At 40.9% G+C, this 5,413-nt stretch overlaps 1 non-coding gene across 1 annotated transcript; it reads left to right on the plus strand.

The window, feature by feature from the left end:
• The first annotated feature begins 5,340 nt into the window (after positions 1-5,340).
• Positions 5,341-5,413, plus strand: Trnaa-agc (transfer RNA alanine (anticodon AGC)). Its single transcript has one exon. It is a non-coding gene; the product is annotated as a tRNA-Ala (tRNA).

Here is a 5,413-nt window from a genome sequence, read left to right on the forward strand (position 1 = left end):
TATGATCACTGTGGTCTGAATAGCCTTGGCCCAGAACCTACCCCAAGGTTCCAGAGGGGGTGAGTGGGAAGAGTGGACTATTCCCATAGTCAGGACTATTTGTGTTGTATGAAGTCAAAGCTGAATCCTTTTAATGTTGTATTCTACAGATCTGTTAGCATTTGTATCAATGGGTAAAGGTAGAAAATCTATCAGTCATGCAGATGAAACTGAGAATAAAGAATACCATTAGTGATTGTTAATCAAGATTTAAAAGGGCCTTTGAGGCCAGAGTAACTCAGATTTCTAATAAGTGCAGTTTGGGAAGAGCTATATATACAGTGACACAAAACTGTAATCTAGCTTCTTAGGAGACTGAGGAAGGAGGATAAATTTCAGTAAGTCAGCAAGACTGTATCCCAAAATAAAATTTAAAAAAGGACTTGGATTGTAGCAGGTGTGGGCCCTGGATTCAATCCCCCAGTACTGGAAAACAAAAAAGGTGTGTGTATGTGGGGGTGATAGTCAGAAGAAGATTTGCAATGGGAATCTCTGTAAGGAGAAGATGGAACTCACTGAAACAGTTATCTTGAAACAGCTGCCTTCCTTCACCACCTTGGTAATCTTGGAAAATTGGGGTTTTGTTTAAGAAAGGCTGCTGGCCTTTCAAGCTGTACTTCTTAAAGTTCTAAGCATTGCTGAGACATAATGGATGTTTCTGAATATTTTATGAAATATTAATAAAAATGAGCATATAAGCACAGAAAATGCAAAACACATTCTAAATGCCTGACTTTACAAAGGTAGATTTTTAAATTCTGTTATAGTTTTTGATTTATAATGCCTATTCTAGACTATGTATTGTCTTTTCATTACCTCTGCTGAACTTTAGAAATACTTTCTTACTTAGATACCCTATGCTCTTTGAGGGATTTTTTTTTTTTTTTTTTTAAATACTGGGATGCTTAACCACTGAGCCACATCCCCAGCCCTTTTTATTTTTTATTTTGAGGCAAGGTCTCACTAAGTTGCTTAGGGCCTCACTGAGTTCCTGAGACTGGCTTTGAACTTGGGATCCTCCTGCCTCATCCTCCTGAGCCACTGGTATTACAGCTATACCCAATTGCTCCTGGCTCTTTACTCCTTCTTGATCAAGACTACTACATTCTAGTTAGGTGTGGTAATGCTCTTCTCTAGTCCCAAGTACTTGGGGGAAACTGAGGCAGAAGTATCACTTGAGCCTGGTTGTAGGCCAGCCTGGGCAAGCCAGTGAGACATATACATAACCCCATCTCAAGAGAATAAACAAATAAACATCTACTATGTTCTGACACTGTAAGTTTCCTAAGGCTCTCGGTTTAGGAGAAATACCTCTTTCACCAAGTAAATTACCTATCAGTGAGCCCACACTAACTGAAATTTCTGTCTCCTGGGAGAACCTTTGCAACTCATCTGTGCAGTAATTCAGATAGCTAACACTTCTTATTTCTTACTAGGTTAAGTGTTGGGTATTATGCTAAGCATTTTAATAATTTGTTTAACATTTTATATTACTGTGTGTTTGGCATTGGTGAAAGCTCTCACATACATTGGTTCAATTCTCATAACAAGCCTATGTTGCTGTTAGGTGGTATTATTGATATTTTGTAGATGAGCAAACAGAGGCACAGAGGACAAGTAATTTACCGTATCTACAACTAGTGACAAACAGCCTGACTCTTAAACTAATATTCTGTGGCTTTCAAGCTTTTACCGATACTTTTTTTTTTTTTAAAAGAGAGAGTGAGAGAGGAGAGAGAGAGAGAGAGAGAGAATTTTTAATATTTATTTTTTAGTTCTCGGTGGACACAACATCTTTGTTGGTATGTGGTGCTGAGGATCGAACCCGGGCCGCACGCATGCCAGGCAAGCGCGCTACTGCTTGAGCCACATCCCCAGCCCTACAGATGCTTTTTTCACTTAATCCTGATTAGAAAATTGGTTTTCTTTAGAGAGCTTATTTTTTTAAATATTTTTAAAGCATTCTTTTTTTTTTTTTTAACCTTTATTTGTTTATTTTTATGTGGTGCTGAGGATTGAACCCAGTGCCTCACACAAATTAGGTAAGTGTTCTACCACGGAGCCGCAATTCTAGCCCTTCTATAGAGATCTTAATGGGCTACGGTAAATTGGGCTTTTTTGTTGGTGGTGGTGATGTTTTTTTTTTGTTTGTTTTAGTACCAGGGATTGAACTCAGGGGCACTTGACCACTGAGCCGAATCCCCAGCCCTATTTTGTATTTTATTTAGAGATAGGGTCTCACTGAGTTGCTGTTGAGGCTGGCTTTGAACTCACAATCCTCCTGCCTCAGCCTCCTGAGCTGCTGGGATTACAGGTGTATGCCACCTTGCTCAGCATAAACTGAGTTTTTAACCAATATCCCCAACTCTAGAACCTGAGCTCTTTAACTACTCTTTTACTTCCCTGGAGATTCTCAAAAAGTCCTCAGTGGTGTTCCTGGAACTGGATGTAGTAGGTATGTGGCTACTGACATGGTATAACTACGTTTTTGTTCAATTTCAGAATTTGTTAATAGATTTTTCTCAATTGTAAGCATTTCAGCATGTGATATGGCAAGTAGTAGGAAGTGATGGGATAAGAAGGAATGAACTAGAGTATACCAGAAAAACAAATAACTGAGCTAGCCTCATAGTATCTCCTTAAAAATAGCATATTCATAATCATAATCTTTCTATGCCAATAAAATTATAACAATTAAATAGACCATTTCATAGTGCTTCACAGAAAAGCAGGACTTTGTGGATCTGAGAAGTTTGTAAACCACAGATAATTGTATATGATAAAATTCAAAACATTAGGTAAAATAAGTCCAATTAAAACATCGCAAACACAAGAATGCCTTAATGGCAGGGAAACGTTCTGGAGAGAAACCTTCCCGCAGCCTGGAGGGAATATTTGAGTAGGGTTTTCCCTTTCCCCAACCTGGTCCTGTCTACCTTGGAGGTGAGGAAACTGGATGTCTGTTAAAGCCAGGTGTGAGCAACAAGGCATCATAAGCCTTCTACCTTTCAAGTAGATCTGGGTTCAAACAGCATCACTTCTTTTAGACCTGGACATACTTGGTTAGGGATAGAGGCAGGAAGAGAACTGTTTTCCTCAATTAGTTCCAGTTGGAGAATAGATGGCTGTGATTCTGGACTGAGAATTAAAAAACTGAGTTTAACCTTCTTGTCCTTCCTCTCCTGGTAATTTTCCATTCAGGCTGGGTGTGACCATGACTTAGTTTGTGGTGAGGATGTGGCCATCCACTGGGGAGGAGCCTGCTTGCTTCTTTCATTCTGGCTGGGGAGAGGGAGAAGAATCTGATGCTGAGTCATGTCTGGTTTACTTTCCAGCTTCTCACAGGAGGATCCTGGATGGAGGTTTGGGGATGTTTCAGCTTCTGGTACCAATTTTGGGTACAAAAATTCAATTTTGGAAAAGAAGCTTCATGTATCATACAATGTCTCTAGAGCCTTCTGTCCCCAGGAATAAGGTAGACTTCAGTTCATATAAAGGGTCATTATCCTCCCTGGAGCACAAGACTTTCCACAAATTGAGTTTCAGACCACCCCACCTCACCCCAAGATGGAGCCAGAAATGCCGCCTGTTAAATTAAAGTCATTGCCTATGAAAAATACTTTACGTAAAAGAGGACTCAAAGTCTACTTAATCCTAGCTGTCCTTGGGACAAGTAGGTCAGGTAGCTGGCAGCCAGCTGGCAGCCAGTGTACACAGGCCATAGACAAGAATGGAGAGTGTGTCCAAGGAAAAAAAGAACAGGAGGACTTATGGTGGGGAGGAACCTGATGCCTTTTCTTGTTTTCCAAATCTCAATTGTCCATGTCCCCTTCCTAATCTTTTTTTCTTTTTTGTCTTTTTTAGTTATAGTTGGACATAATACCTTTATTTTTATGTGGTGCTGAGGATTGAACCCAGAGCCTCACACATGCTAGGCTCTTGTTCTACCGCTGAGTCACAACCCCAGCCTCCCCCCTTTCCCCAGTCTTATTACAATGTCAGGATCTTTCAGGCTTTACCTTCTCCTAGGGTGAAAAGTGACAAAGTATACCCAGGCAGATTGCTTTTGGGGGGTAGGGTCTGTTTACACTTCCACATATATTTTGTGTATACTTGTAAGGATTAAGGAGAACGCAGGATGTGATCCATGGGAGCAACTTGGTAGGTAAGTTTAGACTACCCTTTACAAGTGGTTTCACTTTCCAGTAAGTCCTAGCAGTTCTGGGCTACAGAAAGATGGTTGGAAGTTATTAGGCTGACAGTCTCCAGTCTCCTTGGCTGAGGCAGTACTCCATTTGACTGAAAAAGGACTCCTCAGGCTTCTCCCTGCTTCCAAGTGCTTATGCATTTTACAGGATCCTCAGAAAACCTAGATAAACAATTACATTAAAAACAAACAAAAAAACTTCCCAGGTGCAGTAGTGCATGCCTGTTATCCCAGCAGCTGGGGAGGCAGGAAGATTGTAGGTTCAAAGCCAGCCTCAGCAATTTAGCAAGGTCCTAAGCAATTTAGCAAGACCCTGTCTCAAAATTTAAAAAATAAAAAGGGCTGCAGATGTAGATCAGATCCCGGTACCAAACAAAACCAAACCTTCCTTCTTCTTGGAATGGCCCTCCCATACCTTCTCTTTATCATAACCTGTGTTCCTTGTGTAGCTCAGATATCTCCTCCATAAAGCCTTCTCTTTTTCACACAGATAGCCTGTTTTCTCTTTTTTTTAAAGAGAGATAAAATTTTTTAATATTTATTTTTTAGTTTTCGGCAGACACAACATCTTTGTTTGTTTGTCTGTGATGCTGAGGATCGAACCCGGGCCGCACGCATACCAGGCCAGCATGCTACTGCTTGAGCCACATCCCCAGCCCCGCCTGTTTTCTCTTTATCCCCAACTCCAAAGAGCCAACTTTTTCTTCCTTCTAGGGTATGTTTGGGAAACTTCTGATATACCACACTGGTATGCCTGAAGGGATTTTAGGATGCTGAGGAGGGCATGGAATAAATATAAAAGTCTACCTGTTCTGGTTCTATTAAGGGCAGATAAAAGTCCAAAGTAATACATATTTCTGCTTTAAACCTGACAATAAAGGCTTATGGGCTATCCTGGTTATCTGTTGTTCTGGGATAAATAACTCTGCTATATCAGACAAAGACCAAGATGTCACATAATCAGTGAGAAAACCTGTAATCTTACCCTCTTCACCAGGGCCAAAGCTTGTCTTTGGGCTTTGGATTGGGTTCAGTATTACTCAACAAGAACTCCCATTAGAGAGTCAAACCATTAAATTCCAGATTCTTGGGGCTGGGGCTGTCGCTCAGTGGTAGAGCGCTTGCCTAGCATGCATGAGGCCCTGGGTTCAATCCTCAGCACCCCAT

The sequence above is a fragment of the Ictidomys tridecemlineatus genome, chromosome 5 (assembly GCF_052094955.1).
Source record: "Ictidomys tridecemlineatus isolate mIctTri1 chromosome 5, mIctTri1.hap1, whole genome shotgun sequence".
NCBI classification, from domain to species: domain Eukaryota; kingdom Metazoa; phylum Chordata; class Mammalia; order Rodentia; family Sciuridae; genus Ictidomys; species Ictidomys tridecemlineatus.